At 38.7% G+C, this 20890-nt stretch overlaps 1 protein-coding gene across 1 annotated transcript in view; it reads right to left on the bottom strand.

Moving 5' to 3' along the window:
* MAST4 (microtubule associated serine/threonine kinase family member 4) overlaps positions 1-20890 on the bottom strand; it is a 166932-nt gene that overhangs the window by 114510 nt on the left and 31532 nt on the right. The gene's annotated exons all lie outside the window — the stretch shown is intronic.

Genomic DNA, 20890 nt, shown 5'->3' with positions numbered 1-20890 from the left:
AATAAGGTTTAGACCACTCTGATTCCATTCTCCTACACGGGGGTGCCTTCAATCACCATTAAAGGTTTACTGTAATGTCTTCTTAATTCAGAATATACCTCTGTTAGAGCAGGTTCTTGAAGCAGGGATTTTTACCTGGCTTCTAAACTAGATATAGTGGATACATTTGAGAATTTGCATAAAATATTTGAAAGGAACATTTCTAGATATGCAGATATTTATTTAACCAAACCCAATTTCTTTCAGCAATATTGACTTGCAAACCAATCCTCTCTCTTAGATGTTTGCTGTTTATCACCATTTTGTCAACATTCCCATATTTATAATTTCTTAAGGTCAGGCTGCATCATTTTATTTTCCTGACTGGAGTAATCAGCATCCCCTAGCATTATCTGTGAGTATAATTAAGATCATGTTTACTCAGCCTTAAAGAAGCTGGAGAATAAGAATAGACCCTGATACTTAATTATGAAGGTGGATTGTGGTATTATCAACTCATCTATCAAAATTGGTATTAAATTCATAATTACTAAATCAGATAGTGTGATTGTTTTAAAAAGAAACTGTATAATATATTTAGTGTTAATTCAAATTAATGTCTCCTTTCACTTCAATACAGATATTTTAAGTATATCAACTTGCTGGTGTTAATAAAGGAAATTAAAAAATGACAGATTTATACCCTGGAAATCTCAGCAAAGTTATTTGTTAAATTGAGCAAATTAAATGAGACAAGAGTTAACTGTCAAGAAATGGTTATTTGTATTATTTTTATATTTTGTATTTGTCATTTATGAAGATTTTCCCTTGATAATCAATTATTGTTTTTACATGTAAATCAAATAAAAATGTAAATAAATAGAAGTAGTAATCTGATATCTTAAATAGGGATACCAGTAAAATATGTTGACCTACTTAAACCTAAAATTTAGAAGATATTTCATAAAGAAAACTTTAAAAATTGGATTTTCATTAAGAGATATAGAATGACTAGTATACTACGACAACAAGCAAAATAAAGGCAATTTATATTTATAACAAAGAAAACACAAATTAAAAAATCTAACATTTTAATTAGTTATTTAAAAGTCTACCACAGAAGGGTAGAAAGTATTAATTTCTAAAATGTGACTCAAAAAGATATCAAAAATAAATGTCTAAACAAAACCTGAAAATGGAATTTACCTGCTTGGTCAATACAAAAATATGAAAAAAGTTTATATTACATTCATCCATTATTTGCCTTCTCTCTATAAAGAAGTGTAATCTTTACAAATAGATCACTATAAATGCAATTTAGAGTAAAAAATTGGGATTCTTCATCTATGAATACATGAGCAAGTTAAAAGAAGTTAAAAATAAACTGCTTCAGAATTGAACTATTTACCATATTTAATGTAATGTTGGTATGTTACACTAAACCTTAAGTAATTGGCATATCTTATTGACAAATGCTATTACAATCAAAGCTAAAAGTGTCTTATCTAATTTCTGTATGAATCTTTAGCGTGAAGCTAGAGACAATATTAAAATGATAACATACTTTGAACTTTCTTGAATCTCTCAACAATCAAACAGGAAGATAGTAAACATGAAATGCTCCCCGGTAAGACAAAACAAGACTATAATAAATGGCTGGGTTGGGGAAGAATGGGGTGGTCTTTGGGCTTCACTTTAAAACGCGTTTCTCTTTTCTATCCTAATGGCTTGGACAGAAAAGGCCCAGAGGTCTGAGAGGGGGAAAAACCTAAACTATTTACCTCAGCCCAAACTAAGTATAATGGGCAAAAGGGTTTTGGACAGGCGAGATGTGCCTAGCACACCTTCTTACAAAGAAGCTTTTTTTTTTTTTTTTTTCCCCTAATATGGAACATTGAAAAATTAATCCCTGCCTTTTGTCATCTAGTAGTTATGGATTGAATGATGTCTTTTAACCCTTTTCGCCAAATCTGTTGCCCCCAGAACACAACAAGGACACCAGCCTGCTAAACCAAGCACGCCGTTGACCGGAGACAGCCAACTGACCTGGAGTCTGCACGATCCTTCCCTATGTGGGAAGGCCACCCTCCCCTCCACACCCCCACTCTTATTAGGGTTTTCTGGACCCAAGGGTAGGTAGGACGACGACCATGTCCAGCTTGAAGCAGCTAGAGGAGCCTGAGACCTTCGCCCATTGTCCTTTACAAGATTACAAAGGGTCCTAATATTTGAGGGGGGGGGGGGGGGATAGTTAATTTTTACGAACCAGGGGTATGGACTTGGGGGGGATTGCTGGGGGAGGGGGGTGCTAGGTGGAGGGGAACAAGGGGGAGAAAATTGGAACTGTTGTAACAATATAATCAATAAAAAACATTAAAAAAAAAAAAAAAAACAAGACTATAAAATACAGGTCAAGACAGATTTCCATGTGGACACAAAAGAAATTTCCACTTTCGTAAAGTAAGGTCTTGGCCTCACAAATAATGTATACATTTTGCTAACATCCTTAGGGGTAAGGGGGTATTTAATACTGTATTTAACCTCCAAATACCTAGATCTTGATATATAAATACTTTTATATCCTGGGACCCTACTAAGATATTCTGTAGATAACTTTCCAAGGTTGGAGGGAAAGGGCGGTTATTTAATTTTAATACTACCTGTGTCTGATATCTCTGAGAGTAACCTAATCTTATTGTTCTAGGTACCTAATTCCCAATAAATGAATAGAAATCTGCATTTAATCCCAGAGTAAGAAAACTCCAGGTAGACAGGAGCTAGGAGTATTTACTACCTCGACTGCCTCAGCACCTGGCACTGCCCACATTAATAATGATGCTGGTACAAAATGCTGAGGTGACCTCTGCTGTCATTTATTCATCCAGGTATCACACTCTTTTCTGCTGATGGAAGAAGCTTATGGCATCCAAACATGAGGTGCTCCTGACTATACCATATTCATCTGACCCATAAAATGATAAAGTAGAAACATGGCCACTTGGGCAAAATCAAGGTCCCTTCCCTTTCATCAGCATGACTAAGACAATTCAGCCTTACTTTTTCTCAGGCAGTGTCACCACCCCCCCCCCCCACCCCCAGCCAAATGATGTCACACCAGGTAAAACAGGAACATCACTTCTACTGTAGCAGAAGTCTCTTAACTTTTTAAAAATTTATCCTCACCTAAGTATTTGAGGTTGCAAAGATTTATCTCTAGTTTCAGCCTTAGCAACAAAGATATGTAATTCCCAAATGAAACTGAAGGGCAGTTATAAGTGCAGGTTTCAGCTCAAGTTCAACCCCAAAAGCACTGTTTCTGCTTCAATGTTTAAGAAGAAATGTAAGCCATTCACTCTGACCGTGCGCTCTGATCCGAAAGCCAAACAGGTGACTCCACTTCCCACAAAGCCCTGCTCCTCCTCCTCAGTTCTCCACTAGAAACCACATAAGGAGACACCTACTCTGCCTGCAGGTTCCAGGCTTGGTTTGTTCTTTCAACTAGGAAACTGGCACAGTGGTGGCATGGTTAGATTCTTTACCTGCAAAAATCTAATTCAGCTGGGGAAGGCAGCCAAATACAACTTGAGACAAAGGCAGAGTGGTCTTTGCACCAAGTCAGGCTAATGGGGCCAGTGGGCACTTGGTTTTATCCCATTCTATTAGTCCCTCCCTGGCAAGATCCACCCACAGGCAAGACACACACAACACACACAACACACACACACAGTATAATAAATACTGTGGACCAGGGGTATGAGAAGGACGAGAAGATGGACAGACAATGACAATACCTCTGAGTGAGCAGGCCTAGCTGGCCCCTGGGGGCTGGGAGGCAAGGCAGGCAGAGGCAGACATGCTGATTAAGAACATCACAGCTGGATGGGTACCGGCACGGGGGTGGACATGCTTTAGGGCAATAGGAGGCCACCAGAAGTAAGTGCTTTATCTGTCTGCTTGGGTTTTTGTGGCTCAGGCAGGTGAAGTGGGGATTGAATAGGGCACCACTCCTGCTCCTTCAGTTCACTGTTCCCATTCACCAAAGCAGTTGCACAATCTCCTAACTACTGCAAACAGAGCCTTGCATTTGCTAGGAAGATAAAGAGATGGATCACGCACTTCATCATCTAAGTCACGTCTGACTCAGTGTGAAGGACAAAAAGGAATGCAGGGAGGGGAATGTATTTTTTCATTCAAAGCACCCACGTTCTGTTTCTGCCTAGGTTGTCCTTATGCTCAGGGTTCCATAAGAAGGTCTTGCCGGGACCTGTAAACATTTTACATCTGGCTCTTGTCACATCTCTCCTGGCAGAAAAACCTGCTAATTGTCCCCACCCAGGGCTGTAAAAGCCACGAGACCCACCAGGCTGTGGCCTTTAGCAACTGTTCTGAGTAGCTGAAATCCAGCTTAATTTTAAATTATATTCATTTTGAGACATGAATACCGATCATGTCTTATCATGGCAAGACAAGCCGAGGAGGGGAAACCCCAACAGGCAGTAATTTCTAACATTCATGGCTGACTTGAAAGGTCAACACTCATTATGAAATTTGACTGACCACGATTGAGGGGCAGTGAGCATACCATGAACTGCATAAGAAGAGCGCAAGTAATTCTCAAAAGCTAGGCTATAATTTATTAATTCATCTTGATGAAAAATTTGATAAATTTGCACAGGAGACCAATTATAGACCAAAGCTTTCCTGGATATGAATATGCTGCTAACTATTTCCTAATACCTTAATAGAATCTGAACATTTGGATATTCCTTAAACAAAGATGAAGGCTGAAGTGGAGGAAAACTGGGCAAGAAGACTAGAAGCCAGAAATTATTTAGCCAATGTGGTAATGCTGAATACATGTTACAAGCCAGGAAAGCTACTGATTCCTTATTTTTACAATAAAGGGGTTGGACCTGGTTAGAGAAACAGTTATAAACTTATATATACCTTTTGGTCAATGAAAATTTAAAAATATAGAAAAATAATACAATCATTTTCCCACCACCTGGAATGAACAACTTTATCATTTTGTCTTACATATGTTAGAGACAGGGGAAAATGTACCCTCTGACATCCAAACCAGTTTTCCACTCCCCAGCGAGGCAACTACTAAAGGGACTGTGGCTTGTAGCTTTCCCATCCATTTTTGGCACTTTAAAAGAGATGCATGTTTACCTATGAACAACATCTCTGTATGTGTTTACATTTTCACTAGTAGCATCACATATCAGGAACAACTGGCAAAGGCCTGGGACTGTACAGAAGAGATGAATGGCTTTCCTTTTAGGGGCTTGTTAGGCTATACAGTGAACCCCCGAGAGGGTTATGGAGTCTATAAGGGCGCAGAAGTTAACTTGTAGTAATGCAAATGATTCTTTGTCCATAATAATGTAAATTAACTTTGCACGGTACAGATATGATCACTACCCACTCCATGGAAAGATGACCCAAACATTTAATATCATTGTAATATGAGATACGAATCAACTTTCCATCTACTAGCAAATCCATTTCATCATTCCTTATTGAAAAATATATATATATACAGATGCTTCTGGTTTCCAAAATTTTCTTTGAACTTTTAAAAAAAATCCTCACCAGAGTACAGTTTTCATTGCTTTTAGAGAGAGAGGAAGGGAGAGAAACATCTATGTGAGAGAGAAGCATCAATTGGTTGCCTCCCACACATGTCCAGACCAGGGAACCTGCAACCTCAGTATGTATATGCCTTGATCAGGAATCGAACTTGTAACCCTTTGGTTATGGGACAACGCTCTAACCAACTGAGCCACACAGACAAGAATTTTTTTTTTCCCTCATCCGAAGACATGCTCTGATTTTAGGGTGGGGAAGGGAGGGAGAATGAGAGGGAGAGAAACAGCAATCTGTTGCCTTTTGCACATGCCCCTACCAAGGACTAGACCTGAAATCCAGGCATGTGCCCACACCAGGAATGAACTCAAGACCTTTCAGTTTGTGGGACAACACCCAACCGAGTCACACTGGCTGGGACTCCTTTGAACTGTTTTTAATATGCTGCCATTATGTTCATTAATTAATAACTTAAAATCTTTGAAACAGGTTCATTTTGTACTTCTATGACAGCCATGTTTTTGGTTTTTATATAAATTATAAAAGTACACAGTATACATTATAGTCTGTAATTTACTATTTTTCATTCAACATTTTATATTTTTTATTAAATTTATTGAGGTGACATTGGTTAAAAGGATCCTACAGGTTTTCAGTGTACATTTCTATGATACAAGATCTCTAAATTGCACTGTGTGCCCACCATCTAAAGTCAAATTTAACTATGGCAACATAAAAACGGATCTAATTCATTCCTTTTTAGATTATTTATTTGAAAAACATTTTAGGATTTTAAATGTATAAAAATTATATCTATCATGGACATTTATTTTTCCTTTATTGGAACATCAAATATCTAGGCCTCTGTGCATTTACAAATGTGATAGCAAAAGCATTGAAAAATAGCTGAGGCTGTATTTGAAAGGAAAATAAAAAATACTATGCAACATAAAGCAGATTTCCTTCAGATCTTCTTTGGACACTTTTCCCCTAAATCCTGCTTATTCCTTCAGAGGCTGCCTTGCCCATAACTTGATTTCTGCCTTCCTATCATTTTCTCCAAAAAATATTTTGCCTTTCTTAAGTAAATCCAGCTACTCTTTCTCTGAGCTTCAAATCCACAGTTCTACCTCTGTCCCTGAACAGCACAAGGCCACAGACAACAAAGCATTAATATTTGTTCCTGAGACATACTTTGTTACTTATCCAAGCTTTTATTAATTCATTCAACAAATGACTTTTTGAGACCCTAATCATATGCTAGGTACTATTCTAAACCCACAAAATCCTTGCTGCCCTTCAAGGGGCTTACATTCTGGAGAAGGGAGCAGATAAGAAACACAATAAATCAGTACAATTCATAGTATGACAGATGGCGATTACATTTAAAGTATGAGATGGCAATGGAGAAAAAGAATGTATAAGGGAAGACAGGGGGTATAGACGTGAGAAATCACAATTTTAAACAGGCAGTCAGGAAAGGCCTCACTGGGGAGGTGATAAGGGAATAAAGGCCAGAAGGATGAGGGAGTGAGCATCCAGTCAGAGCAAAGGCCCTGAGGCGAGAGTGCGCCAGAACATGGAGGCCAGGCGGGTGCGGCAGGACTGAAGGGAACCAGAGGCAAGCAGCACAAGCGGACAGCAAGCAGGGAACAGGGCATAGGTCTCCAGCAGCCTGCAGGACCGGTTTTCAGTACAGGCGCAAAAGGAAGCCTCTGGAAGGTTTTGAACGTAATCTGACTTTTTTTTTTTTTCAGAGAACCTTTCTGGCTGCTACATTAAAATAAGGAAAGAAGGACATAGGGAGATTAGGATGTACAGCTGATGTGTATCTTTAATCACAGTCATCTCCTGTAATTCTACTTTAAAATAAAGTGTTTTATTTTAAAATTAATTCATGGGGAAAAAAGAAAAAGGCCCCCAAATTGAAGGCAGGCATTATATTAATCCATGCTCTTCGGTACAACCTCCAAAAACCTGGAGAAATAGCAGTGCTGCTTGCTACCACCGTGGTGACTACCAAGCCTGAGTGCCCCAGACCTCTGCATATTTGCATTAATGTAAGGACTCAGTTCACAGTTACCAGGGGTATGTAATTATGAATGCTTATCATTGATATTATTGGCTTGATATTTGAAGCTGACTTTTCCATTAGTAGAAAATCTCCTTTTTAAAGGCATTGATTATAATGGAAATGAATGGTTGCTCAGACTATTTTCAGAACTGTCTTCACAGAGAGAGAGAGAGAGAGAGAGAGAGAGAGAGGGAGAAATGGCTGAACACTCAGGTAAGCAAGACACTATTCAATGTAACAAATATTTAGGGAACGTCTATTGCTATGTACAAAATATTATGGGAGATAAGAAAATGAAGAAAACATTCTCAAAGTATTTAAAGTATAAAAGAAGAGATAAGACTGAGTCACAGATAACTGAATCACAGATAAGGCAGAATATGGAAGAGAGGTACAAACAAAAATTGGTTGCCAACTAAAGTGTGAGATGAAATCCCACTCAGCTTTGAGACATGTTTTCATAAATAATAAGCACTATAACTTTACAGTATATAGACAGTATATGTATATAACTTTATACTATGCATGGCAAATTTCCTTTCATTTCATAAGTCTTCCCTAATCAGCCCTTAATTTCAGCAACCTGCCTAACACACACACATGCACACACACATTTTTTTAAAATCTATTTCTTCTTAGTTATCCCATTTTGTTGCTATTTCAAAGCAAGACATACCAACAGAGTTATTTCCATGTGGCTGATAAGGTGAGCGCTGATGTCAAACGTTAGCATGTGACTGGCAATCACCATGCTGACCACAGTGCTCGCGGCACGCAGGGCTTCTGCCGTGAGGTCATCCATTCATTCGGTAAACAAAACCGAAAATTCCACAGGGAGATTATAATCTAGAAGGGGGGATAAATCCCTAGAAGCCAAAGATCATAATTTATATAATAATGACTCTCTGGATACCCAGAAAATAAGAATGATTTGAAAAGAGTCAGTAAATATTTTTAAGTAACTAAATACAGTTCCTGCCTCTAGGAAGTTTATAATTTAACTTGGAGGACAAACATATCCTAATTTACAAAACTAAATTGATCCAAGATGGTATTATAATACAATCTAAACCTATTAGATTGATCAAGCCAGGTAAAACTGAGAATATGCACAGAGCTGACAGGTTTGTGGTGCTGGGTTTATGGTTTGAAACATCTTACTGGGAAAACCTATATACATGTCATTCTGAATAAAATGACAGTGGAATCATCAGTGGAATTAAAAGAGGAGCATAATATAATGGCCAAAGTCAAGTAGGAGTTGGAAGTGATGTGAAATTTATAGTAACAGGCTATGTTCAACCGATGAAAATGTTAGAAGCAAGAAGTAATTCGAATGAGAAGGATCTAAATATCTATAATCTTTTTTAGTGCAATTTATCTAAAACACGAATCATAGGAGGTACCAAGCCCTCATGCCTCCCAAGGAACCCTAAAACATTAGAGCAGGTCATTGGTTTGAATGAGGATGCTTAAGGGCAGAGAGAGCCAAAGATGAGGTGACTTCTGGACTTATGATTACTCAGCCGGAGTACAACAGGTCAAACCTCACCTGAAAGACACATAACATAGGCTGTTCCTACTTGGGATGAGGGTGTGAAGAGTGCTAAGAAGCCAAGGTAATTAATTCTGATTTAATAGTTTAAAGGCATGTGCTATATCTTGAGAAACTGCTCCAAGGGCTGATCTGGTCAAAACATTGCATGGAGTCCTTCAAAACTGAGGTCTAATCTGTCCCAGAAGGATAAAGGGCTGTTATTACTGGCTGGGCCTACCTATAGCTGGGCTATCAAAGTGGCAATAAAAACAGCTGGGGAGAGGTGAAGGTGGTGGCCCCAATTTTAAAGCTGGGTAAAGGGTCAGGGTCAAATTCCCATGAGGCTGACACCCAAACCTTTGGTTATTCTCAGGGCATCTGTGGTCACAGACCAAAGGTAAGACTACAGGCATGCTGGAGAGCTAAGGAAAAATTAAGAAGAAAAATACAAACTAATGTTTCTCTAAACCTCCATTTTTCATGTGTGTGTTTGGGGGCTGGGGATGTTTGTGACTTAAGCACATTTTTTTACAACTCCCATGTTTCATATTTAATGTGGGTAAAAGTCACAACTGGATACATTTTTCTTTTTAAATAGCAGAAAACCAAGTTCAAAGTCCAACTATAAAAATTACTTTTAACCAATTTAACCTGATAGCATTGGATTATTCTCAGTTGGCCAGTGATAAGGAAATAAATCTTTAAAAACCTGTAGCAAGTGGTAGCAGTACCAAATCAGAGTTAAATGCAAGAGCTTAACTTTCATGTTCCAATCTGCCTTCTTGGAAATACCATAACTATTAATCCTTTGCCCTGTACTCACTATCTCCTACTTTTATTATTTTTAAGAGATGGTCAACAGCTGTATTATACAACTGGATTGGAAGATTTCCTTATATCCAAATCTTATTGGATATATATACAACATATGAACATATACAATATTATTTTACCAATTCCACCAGGCTTTCCCATACAGAAATTAAACCTCAGTTTAACTTGCTATACCTAGAAATATTTAATTTTGTGGCTATATTTTAGTCTAGGGAGTAATTTAGCTACATAGCTAACTACTGCCAATTAAAAAATATTTTAAAAATATAAAAGCTCTGTTCCTTTTTTCTGGTTCAGAGGAATCTGGGGCTGTTTCTTTCTGACCCACAAAAGAGAGGGGGGTTTACCTCCATAACCACCAGATCTCCTTTTATGACACTCACCAGAGATTTATGTCAAGCCCAGAATGAACAGCACAACTATTTACACCCTTCCATCTCAAAAGCATTTGCCTTCACAGCGATTTGGCATCACACTTTGCCCACCAGTGAACTGCCCGGTTCCATGTGCTTCCGCAGTTGGAACACAAACACACACACACATAAAGACGACATCAGAACTCCACTTTGTTCTTTTCTGGGAGAAAAAGTCATGGGCAAAAAGCCATTATCTTTCTGTTCAGTATGTTTTGTTGCTAGCTGCGCCTAATTCGGTATCTTGCAAAACGACATTCTGTTAATGACATGAATGTCAAAGCTGTGATAATGGGCAAAAGTAAAAAAAAAATGTTTCCTAACCAGAGAAACAACAGGAAAACTGCCGAATGGATATTAAGATTAGTTGTGTGTTCATCCCACACTTAAGCACTCAGTCCCTGCTCCTGCCCCCCACCCCCCATTTATTTCCAACATGAAAGAGATGCAGCCCTCTGAGGAGGAAGAACATTCCACCTTGGTGAAAAACACAGGGAAAAAGAGGTCAAAGGAATGTTTCTCCCTAATTAACTTGACAGATGTCTGTTCTTTCCTCATTTGCACCCACCAATGTTTTCTTAGTTGGTCTTTCATTTTGCAAAAATGAAATTGGCCACAAAGAACCAATTCTGTTGCTAAAGACAGTTGGGCTGGGGAGATACCAGAAGATACTAGCCTTGAAGTTGCTCAGTATTCAGCCTGGGTAATGAACGCTCCTCGCTCTTGCCATGTGTGAGCTGACTAGCAGAATTTTAGCTCTGGAAGACCGTACAGTTACTGCCAAGGCAACACCACCAATGAGTGCAGACAGGGCCAGGGACGGGAGGATGTGTGGCTCCCACAACCTGGCCATGTTAGAAGTTGGTAATTCGCATTAATGTAAAGATAGCTCTAACCACAGTAGTCCCTCTCTATATCACAGCCTCATGTATCACGGGATTTTTAAAAATATTATATTTAATTATTTATCCCGGGATTTTGTGGTACTGTATGCGTATGTTGTTAAAGTTACGTAGGTTTAAGAGTGTAGAATAAATGTAAGGTTCCTACTTCATGGGGGGGCGGGGCGGTGTCTAGCATGTAATATCCGTGATAAGTGAGGGAAAACTGTACTTCTTATGTAAGTATATAATAATTCACTCCTACAAATGAAGAGAGTGTTCTGTTTTAGATTTCACAAATTGGCTATTTCTTAGGGGAGTCAATTATGAAACGCCATTGTTATATCTGATTTCAAATTCCAGCTCCCTTAAGCCTCAATTTACTGCTCTGTTTAATGGAAATAAGACTATAAGCTGCCTCAGAGGGCTATGGAGAAACTAAATGAGATAAAGAATATAAAGAAACTGTCATAGTGCCTGGCACACAGCAAGTACTTCAAAATATTAGCTGTCAAAATAAAACATTTTGGTCTCTTTTGCATACCTTCTTTTATGCATATATATGTTTTTGTTTTTGGAATGTTACACTAAAGCTTTCCCTCAAGGACCCTGGGACAAGAAGCATAAGACTGCCCATAGAATTAACGTTTAAAATCAATCCAATGAATTATGCAAAAACTAAAGAGACTGGTTCTAAGGCAGCAAGGCTTGAGAGTAAATGTAAATATTAACACAGTTATAGAAAGAATTTAACAATAGGAAGAATAATCGGTTGGCTTTAGAAACAGAAACACAAAAGCTGCAGAACCACAAGTTCAAGTGTCCAAACAAGCACTGGCCGAGGGCTTCACATTGGCAACATGAGGTGGAGGGGCGAGCAAGGACTGCACCCACCCGACTTCAGTGTTTCAAAACCACGTGCAGAGGTCCTCCTGTGCCCAATGCCGTCAGTCACTTACGTCATCGAACGCGCCTTGCTCTGCCACCATGCTCCCCAAGTTCATGGAGAGGTCTGCCCAAATGTGAGCACAAGAACAACAATGGCAACTGCTCACTTTCGCCAAGTGTTTAACACTTGCCAAGCAAAGGTTTAATTTTCACAACAATCCGAGGAGGTAGGACTTATTTTTATCCATACATTATAGATGTGAAAACGGAAGAACTGAGAAGTTCAGAAACTTACTTAAGATCACAATCTAGTGAGGGGTAGAATTGGAATCCAAACCCAGGCAGTCTGCACTCATTCAGAGCCTGTGCTTTTAACCATCTTGTTAATGTCTATAAGGTAGAGAATAAGAACTTTAAGGGGCCTACGCCCAATAATAGCTATATTTATCCATGTGAATTAATCTCAGCATTCTGGTCCTGTATAAAAATTGGTAAGCGTGATAACTATGGATCCATGCCTAAGAAAAGACATGGAGCTACCCTTGGGATATTGGATTTGTGAGCCTGTAGCCTGATGGTCAGATACTGGAGGTGGGTCAAGCCATAAAGCTTCACACCAGTTTGTGAGGTTTTTCTGGAGGCAGCAAACTTGACCCAGATGGACAGACACCTCAATGTCACCAGTGGGGCATGCTTTTTATTCTGGAATAAACTTGTGGACACCATTTTCAGGCTCGTGGTAGACAGTCAAGTGAGATGTCATGATTGGGACATCCTCCTCCACAGAGTATTCTCAAGGATCCAAAGGCAGATGACCCAACACCTGGATTATCCATGGCAAGCAGGCTCATCTTCCTTATCCTTGCTCAAACCAGTTGGTCTAGTCAGATGCAACTAGGAAAGAGGGTTGTGCTTAAGATGTGTGAATCAGATTTTTTGTTCTCCTGTTTCTGAACAGATTTAAAAATTAAATCCAAATTTCTATATCATGCCTCCTTTAATATGGCTATTTTTATTTTTCTTCTCTGTTTCTGGATATCTGACCCTTTAAGTTTTAGAGAACATAGGAATCAAATCTGTGACATGCAACACCTTTGTATGCATTGACTTTGGAGAAAAGGACTAAGGGCCCCCGGTGTAAGATGCTTTAGAAAGCAAACTGGCCAGAGGAAGATCTAAAGCCTGTGATAAAGTATATTGACTCTATTATTGAGACAAGATCTTTTTTAAGTTTAAGTATTCACAAATGATACACCTCAACTTAAAACAACCTCGACATTATAAAATCTACAACTTCTGTAATCTTGGAACCCCCAGATCTTGGGTTCTTCTGCTGTAACTTATTCTTCCAAAATGCATTCCTTTAGTCTGGCTTCTTGCCCCATTTTTGCTCCCCAAAGACCTTTCAGACTTAGTGTACACATATAAAAATGTGTCTGTGTGTAAAAGAAGGTGTCGCTAAACTGTGTGAATTACAATAAAACTATGGCAGGAGTTCAGACAAGGCAGAGCGCCAAGTCAGAGTGTCAGTTACTAAGGAAACGTCTACTGCTGGCTTCACTCCCTTCAAATCACTGGCCTGCCTCTTTGGGGCACAGCCATCTATTTCTCATAGGCCCAGCCTTCTGTTTAAAGAGGTGACCTCATTTGTGTGTAGCCTGGGGTTTGGCCCTTATTAGTAAGTACCTTGAGCTCCAGACTAACACACCAACTCCTCCTCTTCACCCTATTCACCAGGCATCCAACCTAAACGCATTTGACATTCTCTGCAGTGACTCAGAGTTCCTGTTCATTGTGTTCCTGGATTCCTGTTTATTAAAGTTATGGAATCCCTGGCCTTCACAGAAAAACATTTCTAAGTAGAAATTCAATGGTATAGAGAGATGGCACCCTGCTGTGTAAAATTTCCATACTGAAAAGGATTCTGAGTAACTCACCCACAGGAAATTAAATAGCATATCAAGACTAGAATTAGGTTACCTCAACTTAATAAAAACAAATCATTGATACTATGAAAGAAACGAATGTGAAATTGTCCACTGACTATTTTTGCTTATTATTTTTAAAATAGACCTTAAATCCTATTGAAAGATCAAAATGCATATGAAGACAACAATGCAGCTCAGTGATCTTGAAAACAAAATCTGTGAATAGCTACCCTGTGAGTCATTCCTGGAGCTTTGTGGTCACATAATATTTTCATTTACAATATAGTGACAAAATTGTAGGGCTCACTGATATACAAAGAGTGTTTTCTGTCTGGGTCTTCAGATATTAGCTGCTATGACTATTTATTACAGTAGGCACCAAAGTTTCTGAACTCACAAAACTATATAGTAAGAGCAAACTGACTTTATGCTATCAGCTAATCTGCCTCATAGTAGATTTGATGCTATGTTCTTCAGATGACAAAAATTGTTTCCTATTTTACTTTTAAAAATCACATAAACACTTTAACGGCATCTGAAAGATTCAATATTTTAAAATAATTTTTTAAAAAGCAGATGCATTTGTGTGCAATAGGTCATGTCATGTTTGTACCAATTGAAGACTAACACCTAGTAGTAAACAGTTTCATGAGAAAAGATATCTCCACCAATACAACCATCAACTTGGTTTTCTTGTTTCAACTCAACTTTGTGTTTCCTATGTGCAGTTTTATTACTCCACTAAAAATCCCCAACTTTTTGAAAAAAGCGTCTCTGCCCCAGGCAGAAGGAGAAAGGGTATAGGGCCTATGAGATGTGCTTATCAGGAAATCTGGGGAGGGACACATTTCCCTGAGTTTTTAAATAGTTTCATTGTTTAGTTAGGGGACATTGTGTATTTGACAAAAAAAAAAAAAAAAAATCTTTCTACCTAAGGTTTGACAGAAACAAGGCAGTCATGTTTTTTTAATGACTAAAGACCAAAATAAAATAAAGTGAAATAAACCAACAAGTAATCATCTAAATTAGAAATGCACCTGTTAAAGACAGGTTTCATATCCGGGTAGGCAAATTGTTACTATCTTGGTCAGGTTAAGGTATTTTCTCAACTAAGTACTACAGAATAAGATACTTAACACAGAAAAAATTTTATCATTGAGAAATAAAGAATAAGGAATGAGGGGTTGGGGAAGGTCCCCGGGAGATTATTTAATGTGTCCATAATATATTATTCAATAAACACATATAATTCCATTTATAAAATAAGTTATTGAATTATTGCAATATAGCAAATAACCAGTAAAACCAATAATTAATTTTTGTGTTCCAGTGGAAAACCAATACTGGCAATGAGTCTGATACCATTTTTGGTATATTAATTATACGTGGTAACTCTATCCCCCAAACCTCCTGGCCTCACTGTCACTGCCTTGCTTCAGAGATTAGTCATTTCCGAACTGTTAAAACTTCCTCTTAGAGAAAGAACTTTGATTAGTTTTCTACCTCCTTGAAAGATATAATTTTACCTCAAGATAAATCTCTAACTCATCTATGAGAAAGAGCTAATCAATTTATAACAACTTCCCTAATCTTTTTAAAATGTTTTTTAAAAATTGATAAGATTCAGGAATAGAAATAGGGTTGGCAAATTTTCTTAGGATGACTCATTTTTTGGTCATTCTGTCCTCCAAATGCTTTTTATATACTAAAAGAAATAATCTACCCCATAATAAAGACCAGGCCGTGCCTGACTCACTAGCCTGAAGTCAAATCATGAAAAAAGTCCAGAATGACTGAAGAAAAGGTGATCTAAAGAGGCACAAGGACTGAGGCCAACAGAAGGCTAGACTTTCCTCTGAGAACTAAAAAGCTAGAATTTACAACAAAATTTCTCTACTTGCCCACTATCATTTTTTCCTGTTTTAAGACTATCTGGGATTAACTGCCCTCTCTCTGTGGAAGTTTTTTTGTTTGTTTCTAATCAAGCCAATTTACCCCACCCCCACACACATCCCTTCTTCAAATGTTTTCTGAGGTTACAGAGAGCAAAGGATGATTCTGAACGAATGATCAGTCTTGTCCTCCTAAAATCCCTGAATGAAGTCGTTAAATAAGCTGCACTGCAATTGCAAGACGGTATATTATTCCAAAAATGCTTATAAAGACATAAGTAAAAAATGTAGAGTCCAAGCCTGATAGCAAACATATTTAAAATATATAGAACGCAAAGGAAACAGATTGGACGGAGATGCACATAAGTAATAATGGTGATTACTTCTTTGGGGTGAGAAGATGGGAGTCTAAATGTTGGTGCGCGTGTGCATGTGCTCTAGTTTTTAAAAAACTTTAATCATGAATCCTGTGCCCTCTTACTCTGGAAAAATATGTGTGTGTTTTACAAAGAAAAGCAGATGCCTTTTAAAATATGCTAGCCACAATTCCCATGAGGAACAGAGGGAGGTAGAGAGTGACGACAGATGTATCCCGTGACAAGATAATCTATTGAGATATTAGTTTGTGGTATTTTTTCTACTGGAGGAGAATGAAAATTCTGTTTTCCTTTCCTCATTCCAAGAAGTTTTTGTGCTCAGAGTCTGGGATCCTGGGTCTTAGAGGGTGTATAGTGGGCTCTGGTTTCAGGGGTGAAAGCAGAAGTTAGAAGGCAGCCTGAAGATAAGCCTCCACCCAGGCCCTTCCTAAGGACAAACTAGCCAGAGTGATGCTCCTCAAAGAATAGGAAGAGAAACAAAGATGGAGTGAGTGCTCTTGACCGGGGTGGGGAATGGAGAGAAGGCAGAGGCATCTGGTTGTGGAGCTGCCTGGGTGAGTGACCAGGATCTGTGCCCACTCCTTTCCAATGCAGAGATCCATGAGGTACAAGGTGACAGGCCTTGAGGTGGGTATGCATGTGGTTGGGGGGGGGGGGGGTAAAGGTGAGCTGGAAAGAGTTAAGAACAGGAGCCAGGCTTGCTTTGCAAGTGCCAGTTACAGATGCTTGCGCCCACTGCAGGCACCAGAAGTACCACACACCAGCTGAGGACAGGCTCATCGCTCTAGGTGGGCTTGGACTGTAAGCAGCTCAGATAAGGAGGGATAACCGCTGGTGTGCACATCACCTGACCATATCAGAAAGGCCACAGCAAGCAGGTACAGCGCAGCACAGACTGCAGGGATGGCTGCGTGGGGGTATATCTATTTCCACCTAATCAAGTTGTATACATTAAATATGTACAGCTTTTTAATGTCAACCATACCTCAACAGTTTTATTTTTTTTTAAAGCATCTAGAGAAAAGGCAGACAAACAATATCCTCCTTGCCTGAGAAGTACCAGCCAGCCCTAAATCACTCAGAGAATACCAGCAAACTGTCTCACAGGAGATTATTAAAAAATGTCATTTTGTTATTTTAGCAAAAGCCTATCCCTCCTCAGAACCTGATTTAAAACAGAGAACAAACAAAGCACAGAATGTTGACCACACAGGTTGCTGATGGAAGGATTTGTTTGCGCCCCTCTAATTACAGTTCAATGGCTTCTGGTTGTATAGTCACAGCAGTGCCAATCAAAGCTGGACCAGGCCCACTTGTAATGGCTATTAATGATGTGGGGGAGGTGCAGCCAGACTTCAGTGGGCTAGGTCAACTCCACAAATAGCAAAGCCAAGGGAATATGGGCTCCTTGACTTAAAATGCCCGTGAAAGTTCCACAAGAAGCCTTGGAGTTGCAGAGGTTTGAAAGGGAGTGTACATAATCTCCACGGTTCACTCTAAACTAGCAGTCCTTATACTTTGGTGTATAAATTAACCCCTGAGCGCACTCACAGATGAAGACTATCCTTTTAGACTATCCACATAGAGCACGCTACCTGTACAGTTGTAGACATCACCAGCTACTCTACAAGAATAAAGAAGTCTGTAAACATCATCCTTCCGCAGCATTTATTGTTATATGTATTCACTCCTTTTGGAGCTTTAATTAGCGAATTTAGATTCGGGTGGTGATTACCATATTGGGTTGGAATATAAAGTGTCTTACATTCAATTTGCAGAAACTCACAGAGTTGAAGCTGCAATGCCAGTTCTAAGTGGAATCATGCTGTCATGTGTGAAGAAAGCATGAAGCTCCCAGTGATATGGAATGACTCATATGTGACCACACAGCCCGAGATTTCAGGAAGGTTACCTGGTCCTCACTGTGGAATCAACAGGGAAGAATATGGATCCGGAATCCAGCACCACAGGGAGAATGGGGAGGATTTGTGGCTTTGGAATCATGTGATGGACCCTACATACATACACACACACACACACACACACACACCCCAATGCTTTCAAGTATCACTTGGCAGGAACCCCATCCATTTCCTGCCTGAGCCTTTTCCAAAGGTTGCAGAAATGTCATGCTTTTGTGGTGACAGACAGCAGTCAATCACCTTAGAAGTTCATGGCCCAGAAAGGGTATGTTGCTTCTCAACAGCCTGCATAAAGGCAGCTTAGCAGAAAATGTCTGAATAAGCTCTAAAGAACAATTCTAAATGCTCTCTAGGTGTGGCGTGTGATGAGACTACCACAAAAGATATGAGCCTTTTAAAGTTAAGTTGTTTCAAATGAAGAGATTGCACAAAGCCAGATAAGACATTTTATACTGAAGTCACTGGCCAACCGGCTTACGCTCTAATCTCTTGTTTGAAATGTGGTCTGGTGTGAAAAGTAAACTGCCATGAAGGGCCTCTTTCATTGACAACCAAACAGATAAACAGGGTTATACCTTTAATGAAATGTTATATTGTGTAAAAACCTGTTCTTGGACTACATTGTTTATGTGCCTCTCCAGATGGATGCCGTATGTAGATGTGGATTCACAATGCCATATTATTTGACAATAACCTGATACTTTCCTTTGAAACTTGAACTTACTTTGCTTATCACAGAAAGTGGTTGCAAAAGCAGGGATAAAGGTGACAAATGTAATGAGAAAATGAACACAGGCAGGCTGTCTTCCCACAGTGGAGTTGAAGTTAATCAGCGGTCATATTGCAAAATCTAGATCTTTCTACTGTGACACAATTCATAGGACACCACACACCATTGCTAGGGCATTATAACTCTGATTAACTAGCTCTCAGTTACTTTACAAGCGGCAGCTTCACTTGTGACTTTGACCAGAAGCTTCAGTGTCTTGCTCAAAAAGCACAAAACATTATCTAGATCAGAATATAAACCATGTGTATGTTGCAATATATCACGACAAACAAGATCAGCCTGATTCTAAATTTTTTCTCTGGACATTCTCCCCAAAAGGAGAAGTGTCTTTAACAATCTATAAAAAGCACAAAGACATTAAGATCCATATAAAGTAATAGCCACAACTCCATTAGTTAGCAGAGAACAAGAATCTACTCTCTTAATTTAATGTTAATAGCTGACACTTTTTAAAAAGTGCTATTAAGTTAGCAAGTTTCTTCTCTTTTTTAAAAAGTGAGTTGTTCCCAGTAAGAACTAATTAACTGCCAAGAAAGAGATGGGTTTCAAAAAGAATACCATTCTCCTCATCAAATTCTGGTTTCCAGCCTTGTATGTGCTCTATACACTTATAAGTAAGACTATTCATTTCTAATATGAGAGTCTGCAAATATGGTCAGACCAGGGCAAAAAGCATTTTTATATTATTCTAAGATATAAAATAGTTATCTTAAATAAAGCCAAATTGAAATTTATCTTATATAACACATAAGTATGGTACATAACCTCTAATACTTTACAGTATCTACAATATTGGACATAAGATAAATCTGAGCTACTATACGTTGTTTGTAGTTGCTGCTATACATATGTGTTTGTGTGTTTGCACTTAATAAAATACGTAATTTCTTTTTCTGGAGTGTAGAATTCTGTTATTTTCAATAAATCCTCTCAAAATTTGCATTAAGTTCTCTGGTAAACCATTCAACATACGTGACCTACGTGGCTGGGGAGTAGGTCAATGCTCTGGTCAAGAGAGATAAGGCTGATGCTGAGAGAAACAAGGTTAGGCAAGAAGTGATCCTTATTTCAGTCTTGGTATGAACTATTCTGCACTTTCCCACGTTTAAAATACTGTTTAAAACTGGTCTTACTCTTAAAAACTCCTTGCCAGCAAACATCTGTCTTGTTCTTTTTGTGACCCCAGAGCAATACCTGACCCAAAGGCACACTTGATTAAACCCTGTTGAATAAATGAATAACCAAGTAAGCTAATAAAAATGAGAAATAAAAGGTTTTGCTGAAAATGGCGGAGGAAAGAATCTGGTCATATTAAACCCTGGCCTAATATTCCTTTCTTAAATTAGTGAAAATTATCATTTTACAGTTTCTCCTCTAAAGCCTAGAATCTCCATTAGAAAGCTGCGATCATAGGTCAGGATATCCTTAGAGCTATACAAAGTCAGATCCTATCCTTTGCCTCCAGGGACTAAGTCTAAAATGGATTATGTGTACAATAGACTAATTGATGGACAGATTTAGGTAGCTGTAAGTATTCTAAACAAACTATAGGCTAAGGGGTTAAGGTAGCAATGGAGCAAGGGTTTCTGGAACGGGGACAGATGGCTTCTGACAAATAAGCACACCTTCAACGCAAGTGACAGAAGTAGGTCACAATGAGTAAGTGAATTTTCCACTGACTCATTTCCACATGCATCATGGGCAGCAAAGGATACCAGTGATCTAATTCTCCACCTGGAAGAGCTCTGCAAATTAGTTCTCTAACGAAAGGAGCTAGAATTAA

This window comes from Furipterus horrens, unplaced genomic scaffold, assembly GCF_987537825.1.
Source record: "Furipterus horrens unplaced genomic scaffold, mFurHor1.1.pri manual_scaffold_5, whole genome shotgun sequence".
Classification (NCBI taxonomy): domain Eukaryota; kingdom Metazoa; phylum Chordata; class Mammalia; order Chiroptera; family Furipteridae; genus Furipterus; species Furipterus horrens.
This window is presented reverse-complemented; position numbering and strand designations above follow the sequence as displayed.